General features: G+C 39.0%; 1 long non-coding RNA gene across 1 annotated transcript in view; it reads right to left on the reverse strand.

Annotated features, from left to right (window-relative positions):
* LOC120389271 overlaps positions 1 to 4,380 on the reverse strand; it is a 45,451-nt gene extending 41,071 nt beyond the window's left edge. The window contains exons 1-3 of the long non-coding RNA XR_005590848.1: positions 4,257 to 4,380; positions 3,676 to 3,787; positions 3,484 to 3,572 (exon numbers count right to left, since the gene is read on the reverse strand). This is a non-coding gene — a long non-coding RNA (uncharacterized LOC120389271). The remainder of the gene's footprint in view (positions 1 to 3,483; positions 3,573 to 3,675; positions 3,788 to 4,256) is intronic.
* Positions 4,381 to 13,011: the final 8,631 nt, after the last annotated feature.

Here is a 13,011-nt window from a genome sequence, read left to right on the forward strand (position 1 = left end):
TTGTCACAGAACATAGCTATCATATAAGCCAGGGAGTACAAAGCAATTTTGCATACATTTTATTTTATTTGTTTACTTCCTTCGAAACCCAGGAGCTTAAGAAGCTCATCCTTATCTTTGCTCCACTTCCCATGAGCCCCAAGAGCAAAGTCATACAAGGAGATGATGTTACATCAGTAAATCTTTTTTGATCTCCGCCTCTAGCTCAGAGAGGTACTCTACCTTCTCCCTATGGGCTGCCTCCACATTCTTGGCATTATGTTCCCAATGGACCGTAATGTCGACCACAGTAGCTATATTACCTCTAACAAACACAACATCAGCCTTTCTTAAATTACCATCCTTATTCCTGACATGTGGTTCTACCAATGCTTTCCAGCTGAATTTATTTGTTTTATCAATCAGGGACTGGAGTATTCTGTTATGTCTTCTAATTTGTGCATCCTTCATTTTAAAATATTGCCCAGAAATATAGGGAATTGTCTCCTTAGCTGACCTATGCCATCCGGACATCACATTAACACTTGGCCGACCTCTTGCCAGTGTTTCCCTGACAGGACGCCCATTAGTCTTCAGTTGCAATGAAGCTATCAGAGGAGAGGATTTGACCAAAAGAAGGACATTTCTAAAAAGCAATACTTACAAGATTGTTCTTAAAATAGTTTATACTAACTCCTTGACACTCTAACCTGCTCCATCTTCTCTCTGTGTTGTGGGGTGGAAGCACTAAAAGTTAAAATCTTTTTCCAGCAAATTGATTCTGGTATATATAAATGATGGGTATACCCAACTGTCAGTAGAAGTCTCATGCCTTCTCCATTTGTGAATTAACATTTTGGGAATTTGTACCAAAGATTTAGTCACTGCTAAGCCATCTTTGATTCTTGAATGAAATAGCCCATTGGCAGTACATTGTGGCACATGAAATACAGTCTTAATCATTTTCCTAACCAACACTTTGTAACTATTTAAAACATAAAAAGGACAAGCATAGAATCATAGAATATCAGGGTTGGAAGGGACCTCAGGAGGTCATCTAGTCCAACCTCCTGCTCAAATCAGGACAAATCCCCAGACAGATTTTTGCCCCATATCCCTAACTCAATAGTAAATTATAAAACACTCTAGGTAAAATTAAAACTTTTTATGCTAGCCAACTTTGGTGCTGCTTTAAGAGGAGTCCTATAAAGACTGGTACCGGTCAATAAATTTAATACTTAAAAATGCATCAACAATCTCAGACCATGGGTCTACCTGAGCACCAAATATTTTTCAAATTGGCCAGTTTACAGAATCTATTAATTCGCTGCTTAATCTCCCGTTGTCATTTGAATTAACAATATAAATGTTGTGTTTGGGTAAAATATGGAATTGTTTTGTCTTCTTAATATTAACATTAATATTAGCATGGGTACAAAACTGATAAAATATTTAGATTCTCTGTCAAAACCCTCACAGGAACCACTCAGAATGGCCACATTATTGGCAAATGCCAAAACTGATTTTTTTTCTCTGTAGCAAAACTGCACCCTTCAGACTCCATCCATAACAAAACTTGATTCCTAGCAATATTGAACAGTATTGGAGATGAGATCTCTCCGTTTCACCCACTACAAATTGGAATAGACTCAGTGTAATCGCTGCCCACACAATTTTTTGTAGAGCAATTATAAAGATCTTTAACTTCAAACCTTTCACTAATACTAAGGCCCTTGAGCTAAAATGAGTCAAATGCTTTGGCCAGATCTACAAAGACAATAGCAATTTCATCACTGCTATGTTTAGCTATTTTCAGTTATTTTAAATATATATTTAGATATATTTTCCTCACATCCGGGAGTGAAATAAATCCTTTTGTCTGTGACATTTTAATTGCACAAGTTAATCGGGTCACTAAAATTTTGGAATATATTCTAAGCCAAACTGATCAAGTCATTATAGGTCTCCCTGAGGAGAGATGAGCAAGATCTTTAAGGTCTTAAACTTTGGGGATTAAAATTGTTCTGTTTTCTTTAAAATATTCCAGAATTTGTAAATTTAAAAAAATATTATTTTTAAAAATTATATTAGAATTTAAATGTACATTACCCCAAAGATCATTAACTGTAATTCATTCAGGGCCAGCGGCACTAGTTCTATGCATAGCTTCTAATGTTGCTCAAACTTCATCGGTTAATATTGGTCTCATCCAAAGGTTATCTTCTTGCTCTTCTGCTGGAGGCCATCCTACAGCACGACCATGTCCAACCTTATCCAAAATTTCTAAATAATTGCACTCAATCTCATTAAAGGAAATACAATGTTTAGCCCTATCTGGCTCTCCTGTAATAATACATGCAAATCTCTTTCTATCATTTTCAAATAAAAGTTGATAGAATTTAAAATGGGATATTTTTAGTAGCATATCCCTTTACTGAAAGTGATAACTTCTTTCTTTAACAGTTTCCTTCCATTTTTATTACCACTAATATTATTTTCAAACCAGGTGGTTGATGCTGGTGGGTGAGCAGTTCTAGAGACTTCCACCAATGAATTACACAGTTCCTACATGATACCCCAGCTAACTGGAGCTGTCTATATTCTGCCCAGACTACTTTCTATCTCTTCTAAAATATTTAAAATCTATTCTATATTCCCAGTATTTATAAGTGCCAAAGGCATGCTATTGATTTTAAGATGTACCTTTAATTATTTAAGCCTCTCATGTGGTGGTGGAACTTGCAATATGATCCCACCAAGTTGATTCTCTAAATTGTCAACCACATTCGCTAATGTTTCTTTAGTCTTTTTTTTTTTTTGGTGGCCAAGTCTCTTCTCTTATCTGTTATTTGTTTTTGTCTTCAATTCATTCTCAATACACCTATTAATCTTCCTGGTCCCAGCATATTTAACCTCTAATTTAATTAGAAGTTCAATTTCCTTTGATGTCTATACTCGAGAATGAGAGTTATTAACTGTCATCCTGGCTTCTCTCCACTCTTCTTTCCTAGGTGCTGGGCATATACTAGGCATGTTGACTCAGCCCAGAACTAGTGTGGAAGGCAAAACCGCATAGGGAAGAGGCAAAACCTTTCTATGGACTAGGTATTTCCTTAGGCAAACATCTGGGGAAAATGCAAATTGTTTAAAGAGGAATACTTACCAGACTTGCCACATGTGACTCTTATGATTGTACTTTTGTGTGTAATATTAATGTGTTTTGCTCACTTGCCTAAGGTGCTAAAACCTGAGGACATGATGCACAATTATAGAACTCTGTTCTATTTAGAATACCCCATCCTTATACCAAATTCTATTGTATCTATTGCCCATAGGATTAAAAAAGTCTCTGTACAATTATTAGTGCAATCAGTCTCAAGCAAATACATGTCATCTAATATATCTAAACACTTGTCATAAAATACTAGGCTTAGAAGCATTCCAACTGATTAGAAAGGCTATTTGTAAAACCCAGTGGTAAAATGTTGAAATAATATCTCTCACCTCGCCATTGACATGACAGTCCTAATTCTCTTCTCCATACAGGAGATCACATCTTCCTCACTGTGGGCCTTCCACTCATATAGAATATCCTAATGAACAGGACAATCTGGTATAAATAACAGTATTTAAATTCTCCATAAATTTAAAAGATATAACCTTTACTCGTGAGAATGTTTGGCTTCTAGCCCTTACCTGCCTCAAGATGCAATCTCACAAATCATCCACTGAAGCCTTAGGTGCACTGTGCTCATTGCTGTGGAAGCTCATCTCAGTTTGGCACCTGCTTTATCCTTCCTTAAGAAACCTGTGACCAGCGATATTGACCAACAATCTTAAATCAAAGTATTATTATTTAGCAGTCAGAATAAACTGAAGATAAGAGGACTTTAAAATAACTGAGGCTTGTCTTCACTATCGTGCTACATTGGCACAACTACATTGATGCAGCTGCAACAATGTAGCGAGTCTGGTGAAGATGCGCTATGTTGACAAAAGAGTGCTTTTCTGGCTATGTAATTACTCCACCTTAATGAGAGGCAGAAGCTACGTTGGTGGGAGATCATCTTCCACCATCACTGTATGGTGTAGACATCGCTTTTAGTCGATATAACTTACATCGCTTATGAGGGATGTTTTTTTCACACCTCTGGGCGACATAAATTACATCAATGTAAGTGGTAGTGTAAACAAAACCTTAGTCTCATCTAATCTTACACTTCACTACAAGACAAGTTAGATAGTCTTTCCAATTAAGTTACAGGAACCAAACTGACCCAACTTGCATCCTCTTAGAAAACCAATATCATTCTGTGATCCTGGTCACAATTGACAAAGCTGCATATACCATTATCCACTGCTTTTTCCTGTAGTCCCACCACCCTGTTCTGTGAGAGTCTGCCTTAAGTAGGAAAGCAGTACCCCTGGTAACCCAGAAAGAATCCATTACCATATTGTTCATTGTTTCAGGGCCCAGGTGTGAAGATTCCAGGTGCCTCAGACCTGTTTCTCCCAGCTGGTCAGAGCATCCTATCAAAGAGAATTACCCGATAAAGCCTGCATCATCATCTGGGCAGTTAGACCTACTCACTCTTAATTGATTTTAATCACTGGCTGATGGCTGTCTCCCCCCTGTGGATGTAGGTATTGAAACTGTTTGAACAGGTGGGGACCCTTTAACTCAGTGGTTCTCAAACTGTGTTCCCTGAGTAGGGAAAGCCCCTGGTGGGCTGGGCCAGTTTCTTTACCTGCCGGGTCCGCAAGTTCGTATGACTGCAGCTCCCACTGGCCGCGGTTTGCCGCTCCAGGCAAATGGGGGCTGCGGGAAGTGGCGGCCAGCACATCCCTTGGCTCGCACTGCCTCTCACCGCCCCCATTGGCCTGGAGCAGCAAACCACGGCGAGTGGGAGCTGCGATTGGCCGAACCTGGGGACTCAGCAGGCAAACAAACTGGCCCGGCCCGCCAGGGGCTTTCCCTACACAAGCAACGGCCCCAGTTTGAGAACCACTGATCTATCAGGAGATATTCAGTGGCTTGCAGGATTAGGTTCTACACTTAGGCTGGAAAGCAAATTATTTCCCCATTGAACATTATATAAAATATTTTAATTCATAAGGTATTGACTCATTAGGTCCTATGGGCTCAATCTGAAGGCATCAGATACATAATCAGTCTGTGTATTAAAAATCTCCATCCAACAGTTGTTGAAAAATGCAGTCGTGTTCATACATTTTAAACCTCATTATTACAGACATTATTTCATTCCCTCCCCTGCCCAATATAAGATAAAAGCTACTACTATAGATAAAGATTGACCATCTCCATGATGATCAAATACAAGCAAATATGCTGTTTTTAATTTACAGAGGTATTAAAAGGTCACTCAAATGATTTTTTCTTTCTTTTTTTTTTTGGTAGTGCTATTCTTTCAAAAGTATCTAAATTAATTTTACTTCCATTGAAAAGCAAAAGGTCTAGCTGAGTTGCATACCCCTGAAAAGCAGAGTTTTATAATGAAAACACAAACATGACCTCAATTACAGCAGCCCCAAAAGGATTGTAATAACAAGGTTTAGAAAAAGTCCACATTTGGAATATTGTTTAACTGTGGTCATCACATGATATAAAGGGCATGACAGGGATTGAAAAGGTGGATTGGAAGGCAACTCAAATAGTTTAGAGTTGTGGATATGAATTATGACAAAAGATTAGATAGATTTGGTCTATGTGGCTGTGAAAGGAGGTTTAGAAAACTTCAAGTGTGTTAGCTGAGATTCTGAGACATAGGCATGGACTAATGCCAATAAACTCTTTGAGATACTGTAGCACTAATTAGAAAACAAGAGGTTCATCAACTGAAGTTGAAGGTGGGATTAGTCTGTGAGCAATTTGGGCAAAGTTCTACACTAATAGTACTTAGAATATAGAATAAACTGCCAAAATCATTCTATATGCCAGTAGAAGAACTCTGTAAATGCACATCTACTTAAAAGAGAGAGACACAATTTCTGGAAGAGGACTGCATACAGGGATATTTTTAGTAACTAGATCATTTGGTGTTAAAGATCTTCAATGGGTAGATTTATATTTAATATTTAGGATTTATTTAATTCTTTCATCTTTATATTTGCATCTACTTGCATGCTTTACAAACATCAACTAATAAATCTTGACAAATCCTGTGAGGTAGGAAATTAAATATTGCTATCCCCTCTTATAGGCAGAGACATGTTTTGGCTGTTAAATTAAGTGACTTGCTAAAGGACACAAAGGGAGTCAGAATCAGAGTTGGTGGGATTAGAAATCAGGGGCTCCTGTATCCAGTCCTATGTTCAGCCTCTACACCATCCCCCTATTTCCTGTGATATTTTTTTTATAGAAGGTGAATTCTGTCAGTCTAGGTTCTTCTTGTAGGATCTCTGTAGGATCTGAGCACTTCTGAAGAGTAATAAGGATACTTTATTTGACTATGTGGGATCGTGATACCACTGCAGAGAACCTGGGGCAACAGGTAGAACTTTGCATTTTGCTCTGGATGTGATGAGTTGACATTTTATCAGTTTAGAATTCTATCGCCCTGGCCTGACACCCAGGAAGACTCTCGTGTTCACAAGTAAATTTAGGGATCAGCATTTTTCCACTAGTGCATAGTTGTTGCTTGAGACTGTGGTCAATGGGAGAGAGATGGTAGCTCTAGGCATCTTTTAATGAAAACTTTAGAAGCGTGCCGGGCGGGGGGTTCTATACTATGCAGGGCCAAAGCACAGTTTCTTAGATTAAATGCAGGTTTTCTTTGGAAGAGACTTTTAAATGGCCATCAGTGACAAGGTGTGCTCTTGAGCACAGCAGTAGCATTGCACTGCTTCATTGCAGTGATTTATTTGTAAAATGGATAGAGCAGGGGTCATCTCAGAAATGGCTTGAAGCTGCAGACTGAAGTAGGTTGTAATATATTTCACAAATGTCAGTGGAAATCACAAGATGCAATAGTATATAAAGGGCACAAATACATTTCCTGGCCAAAAATAAATATTTTTTAGCAGCGAGTGGGGGAATTATCCATGACCTTCTGTGATAGGGCCCACTCGCCTCTCACAAGAACCTCCTGCTGGCTGGATGTGTGCCTGAACTTTTTCTCTTTTGCACTGCTCTTCAGTGACTCAGCCCTCCAGTCAAGTCACATGCAGTCTGTATGTGAAACACAAACAAACCCCTTCCAGTGTATAAGTCCAACAGGGCCTATCACAGTACCCCTGAGTTGGCCTCTCTTCCCGCAGCCCTCTCTGAGTTCAGGTCCTTACTTAATCCAAGAGGGGCCTGTCATAGTACACCTCGGTTGGTGGTCAGCCTGTAACCCTCCCTGGGCTCAGGTCCTAAATGGCCCCCACTCTGGAATGGAGCAGTGCACCCAGAGCTTCCTCTCTGGATCCTCTTTGTTTGCTGGTGAACCTTGACTGACCCCAGCTCTCCAGTTGAGTCACCACTTCCAGTTCAGTTCTCCCTCCTTTTTGGGGATATCAAAGTCCCACAAAGACTGACCCTCTTCCAGGTCTTCCTGGGCCTATGTAAATTCCCCTTTTTCAGGGATTATGCCAGTTCCCTAATGGCTGGTGATGGGGGGTGGGGAACCTAGGCCTCCCCACTACTCAAGATCCTAATTCAGGGACTTTATAAGTACTTTATAGTACCGAGGTGTACTATGACTTGCTGCATCCCTTTACTAATTGTTGTTTTTCCCTGGGCCACTTCCCTACAGCTCCCAGTACCTTTTCTTCACCCTTAGCTCAGGGCTGAAGTTTTTCTCAGTCACTGGAGCCAGCCTGGAGCAAGTTCCTTGCTCCTCTGGTCCTACCCAGAAACTTGAACTTCTGTGTCCAGCAGCTCATTTTTATATGAGCCTGCTGGACTCTGTCTGCTCCCTGCTACCTCTTCTCCAATTGGCTGCTTCCCCACAGCTGCTGTAGAAAGCCTGGAGGATTCACCTGTACTGTTCTTTGCTGGGGTGGGGTGTGGTAATACCACAAGCCCTCCAGCAGGGAGCTTCTGAACCTACTACACCTCATCACACCTTCCTACAAATTAATTATTTTACATCAATATGAATGTTTCCCAGACTTACTTAACAGCATTAATTCCAACTATACACTGTGTTGCTAGAGAAAGCACTGCAGATTGAAATATTGCAGTGTACAGCCCTTAGGACAGAGCCACTGGTGGTATATTAGAGCATCTGAGCTGCAAGAAGTGGTATGACTTTTCCATCAAAGGTAGGGGTAATGGAAGAATTAGAAATTAAGAAGGGCATCAGATACTGTGTCAAAAAAAGTGGCCTTTTTAGGAAAAAAATAGTAAAAATCATTATCTTGTAAAAATTATATTATGGACTGCTTTTGGGAAGAACTGACATTTAACTGAAACTTCCAAAAAGTTCATATAATATTCAAAGACATTAGGAAATTTTCAGACTCTGGATTTCCTGTTTAAACTAGTTTTTTCTACTATTATTGAATGGGAACTAAAGGAAATTCAAAAAGAGAGTTAAATCTAAAAATACAACCTTGGCTCATTTTGTTTTGCCTACTTTGGTGGAAGGGATTTAGTATGTTGTTCCTAGAAATTGGTTTAGGAGGCATTGTTCAGACCTGGATTAGGATTAAACTAAAATTTGAGTTCAGATTTTAGGAAGAATTGAGGTAGGGTTTGAGTAAATATTTGATTATAATGAAATTTCATCGGCTATCCTCATAATATTTTGAGCCCAAAGGATGGGATGCTTTCAAGATCAGTTATTTTCACATGGCTTCCCCCATGCCAAATTTAATCCTCATAAGAAATATCATATTCTAACCTAGTATCCAGTACATCTGATAGAGAAATACAAAGTGGGATCCTTCTACTTTAGGAGCTGGCATTAATGCAGCCTCATCTAAGTAGATTTGGATCCATAAATTTGACCTCCCCCACAAATTCTAATGGCTTCAGATTTTAAGTTTTGGTATTGGCCTATATCCTGTTTGTAACATATATAACAAAATACCTTGTCTTGCAAATAGTGAGATAATAGAGAATCAACCTTAACCATGTAGTTTTTTTTTAATTTTTGGTATTTAATTCTGTCACATTGATCATGGAAAACTTGAGCACAAACAAAACAAGGAGCAAGAGAGAGAGGTTATATTTGCTATTTGCATTGATATGAGTAATGAGTTCTTGTTACAAGCCTTCTTAGGGTTCAGCATGCCCAATACTAACTGGTCTTGTGCACCCTGCGTCAGGGCACTTATTATCCCCCAAAACAGACCCAATGTACTCCCGGAATAGCTGTCATATTGCCCCTTTTGGTGTTTACTAGAGGTTCCCTTCAGTTTACTCATTTATCTGTTTTTGCAAGGTGAAAGGTGGGCTACACTAGGGAAATTGTTAGGGTTTTGCAGGAAATACTTTTAAGAAACAATTTGCTGTACAATTTAGACCTGATTCCCTTGGGAGGGCATGGATACAGCCTTCTGATAGAATTGATTGACACTAGGCAATATTCTTTCAAAACAAAATATTTTCTTATTTAGTGTCACCAATATTCCCTGATACCATAAGTCTAAACCAGGGATTGGCAACTTTTGGCACGTGGCCCTCCAGGATAAGCCCTTATCCTGGCAGGCCAGGCTGGTTTGTTTACCTGCTGTGACCGCAGGTTCAGCCTATCGCAGCTCCCACTGGCTGCCGTTCGCCATCCCAGGCCAATGGGGGCTGCGGGAAGTGGCATGGGCAGAGGGATGTGCTGGCCGCCGCTTCCCACAGCCCCCATTGGCCTGGAGCGGTGAACCACAGCCACTGGGAGCCGTGATCGGCTGAACCTGTGGACGCGGCAGGTAAACAAACCGTCCTGGCCTGCCAGAGGGCCTACCCTAGCGGGCCGTGTGCCAAAGGTTGCCGATCCCTGGTCTAAACATAAATCAAAAAACAAACATAAATCCCTTAGCACAATCCTTGGGTACAAGCTAAAAGTACCCAGACCATAAATATATAGTTAGAGCAATAATACATGGCTGTGTTCTGTAGTGATCAGTCGCCTGCAGTTCGCTGATAGCGATCTTTGATCTTAAACTTTATACATATGAAACAATGTAAGGTTCACAGCCCAAACATACATCTTTATTAACCAAAACATACAGACACATACTCATTAATCCTGTTTCTCCCTATATTTTACACTATAGCTAGCATGCTTATTCTCTGTAGTCTTCTCTCTCTGTGTTCTGTCAAGGTCCTTTTGCTCTGTCCAGCAGCACCGCTTTTTGTGCTATCATTCTGTGGTTGCTGTCAAGGCTGCTGCATGTGGTGGTTGCTTGTTCCACTGCAAAAACCCAACCCAGAGTTCTGATCTTGATCATCTCCTTTTCTGATTCTCCTACTTCTTCTCCCCACTGCCATCTTCTTCTGCTCCTGACCGTCCAATCAACATCATCTAACTTTTGCCTGCTGACCCTCTGCCTTTTATATGGATTTTGGCCTGTTTCGATTGGCTTTTCTTTTGATCCTTCCTTATCCTATATACAAACTTTTACCCTTTCTGATTGTTCCATTCTAACAATCCAATCACAACTGCTAAATCCAGCCATCAGTCAAAGCTGTTACATCACAAAGTCTTAGCATTATTGACTGTTTACTCTTATGGTTTGGTGAAACTCACCTAGTTGTGGACAGAGCATGCCTGACTGATTCCTCCCTGCACTGTTGTGATGACCATTACTTGGCCCCAATCCACAGTTGTCTGCCTGCCAACATACTAGCTATAGGCTGAACTGAAACCGCTAACTCACTCTTTTTGGCTGTGTGCCAACATTTTGCACATACCAAATTACCAATCTATTAAACTGTAAACAATTACCTTATCCTTTCAATATGTATGCAGTTGTTATTGTATGCATCTTAATGTTATGGTCTGCTATTGTCACCTTATTTCATGTCAATTTTGTTAACCTTATTTCAGTTCTTCCCCTATTTTCAGTTGATGGTGGCAAGGCAATGTTTTTAGTGCTGTGCTTAGGAAACAGAGTAGAGCAGCTCAAAATCTTTCATATCACACTAAGAGTTTCCTAGTGCGCATTGACATCCTGTGGTTTTCAGAGCACACTAGGGAACTTTTAGTGCGCTACAGGGAGGTCCACGTGACAGTTAACACTCCAGTATGATTCACACTGTAGATTTACCCCCCAGCTTGCCATACATTACATGTTTGTGTTGACATGATTTTAAAACTTGGTGATCTAGTGTATCATCAGGGAAGACAAACTACCTTCAGCCATTTATAAATGTGTTAAATTACCCAAATGAGAAACTACTAGATTGGTTTTTCATTAGATAATTCCACAAATTCTACAGAAATTATGACAAATGATTTGATGAAAAGGGGGAAAGTTCATTAAAATGTATACATTGAATTGTATTTGTGACAGATAAAGCAATTTCTTGCAATATCCTGGATCAACTTTATTGAATTAAATGTAAGGAGTTCATTATATTAAAAATGCAAATGTATAGATATTATTGTGGGATTGTATGTATTGTCTCTAAGAGGGAGACGTGACTAATGTGAACTCTGAGATGTATTATGAGGTTCAAAGGACTCTTTTATACAGGCCAGACAAAATTAAACAATGTTGGGATAAACAATATTAAATGGATTTCCTAGGAAATACCTGTAGGGTGGGTGGGGGTGGAGAGGGAGGAATACAAATTCCCCATTCCCCACACCCAATCTTTCGAATCGACACCTTGAGGAGAAACCCATTGTCTAGCTGATTACTTATTCAAGGTCTCTGCTGATCAAATACTTGAAGTGTATAAAACAGTGACTCTTAGATTCATGGGTGTCCTTGTTCTGAGCTAACAACTGTTATGAGCTTGTAACCACAGGAAAAAAAACAAACAAAAAAACAAAAAAACTCTGTGTGGGGTTTGAAGAACTATTCACCTGCCAGAGTCCTCACTGGGTTTGGGATGATATTTATTAAGTTTATTAGCATAAGTGTAGTTCTTTTATTATTTAATATATTTTCTTTGAAATGCTTTTATTTTAAGAATAAATATGCTTGCTTAGAGAGAGTTGTGTGGTAACTTATCTGGTTAAAAAAAATGGAAGAGAGGGAAAGTTGATAGTAATGAATATAAATTAGAAGCTAGAATTGTAGAAAATTGATAAGGGAAGCAAAGGGAAATATATGGCATGCAGAGTTAAGGACAATAAAATGTTTTAAAAAATATATTAGGAACAAAAATGACAATAATATTGGTCCATTACTAGATGGAAACAGTAGAGTTAATCAATAATAATGAAGAAAAGACAGAAGTGTTCAATAAATATTTCTGTTCTGTATTGTGGGGAGGGGAGAGAGATGATATAGTCTCATCATTTGAGAACTTGGATCCAAGAGTTTTAAGACTCCACCAAGCAGCTCACTGGACCACTAATTTTATTTTCAATATGTCTTGGAGCCCAATGAAAATTCCAGAAGACTGGAAGAAAGCTAATGTGTCAATTTTTAAAAGGCGAAACGGGATGACCCAGGTAATTTATATGCCTGTCGGTCTGACATCAACCCTGGGCAAGATAATGGAGTGGCTAGTATTAAATTAAATTAAAAATGAACTAAAGGACGATAATGTAATTAACACAAACCAATATGAGTTGATGGAAAATAAATACTGTCAATAAATATTTAATATATTTTTGTTGAGATTACAAGTTTGATTGATTAAGGTGAAATGTTGACATAATATACTAAGACTTCTGCAAGGTATTTGACTTGCTAACACATGATATTTTGATTTAAAAAAACTTAGAACAATATAAAATTAAAATGGCACACATTAAATGGGTTAAAAACTGGCTAATGGATGGGACTCATAATGTAACGGGAAATCATCATCAAGAGGGTGTGTTTCCAATGGTGTCCCATAGGGATTGGTTCTTGGCCCTATGCTATTTAACATTTCGGTCAATGATCTGGAAAAAAAACCATAAAATTATC

This window comes from Mauremys reevesii, linkage group 1, assembly GCF_016161935.1.
Source record: "Mauremys reevesii isolate NIE-2019 linkage group 1, ASM1616193v1, whole genome shotgun sequence".
In the NCBI taxonomy this organism is placed as follows: Eukaryota; Metazoa; Chordata; order Testudines; family Geoemydidae; genus Mauremys; species Mauremys reevesii.